Raw genomic sequence first — 601 nt, 5'->3', positions numbered from 1 at the left:
GTGCCCCCGGCCCCGCCTCCCGCCAGGAGCTGCCTTGCCCTGGGACGTGTGGCCAAAGTGAAGCTCAGCTGCCTGCTCCAGGATTAAGGCAGTCAGAGACAAAGAAGCCAGACACAAGTGGCAGGTCCAATCCGGCTGTTCTGGAAGGGTTTATTTAAAAAACACTTATTGTTAAAAGCAGACTGCTCAGGCACCACTGACAGGGCAATGAAGCCATTTGGCTCGAGGCTTAGAGGGGAGACAGCAAGACACAAGGAAGTCTCTCTGTGCGACTTGCCATGGGGAAAGCACCTGGGCAGGGCTCCTGCCAGGGCCAAGTGGCAGGTCCAATCCGGCTGTTCTGGAAGGGTTTATTTAAAAAACACTTATTGTTAAAAGCAGACTGCTCAGGCACCACTGACAGGGCAATGAAGCCATTTGGCTCGAGGCTTAGAGGGGAGACAGCAAGACACAAGGAAGTCTCTCTGTGCGACTTGCCATGGGGAAAGCACCTGGGCAGGGCTCCTGCCAGGGCCTCATCAACCCTCCCTGCGGCAGCCAATTCATTAATGCTCAAAGGACCTGAACCAACGACAAGAATCACCCCCAGGAGTGGCAGGCC

Source organism: Buceros rhinoceros, unplaced genomic scaffold (genome assembly GCF_000710305.1).
Source record: "Buceros rhinoceros silvestris isolate BGI_N320 unplaced genomic scaffold, ASM71030v1 scaffold7766, whole genome shotgun sequence".
NCBI lineage: Eukaryota > Metazoa > Chordata > Aves > Bucerotiformes > Bucerotidae > Buceros > Buceros rhinoceros.
This window is presented reverse-complemented; position numbering follows the sequence as displayed.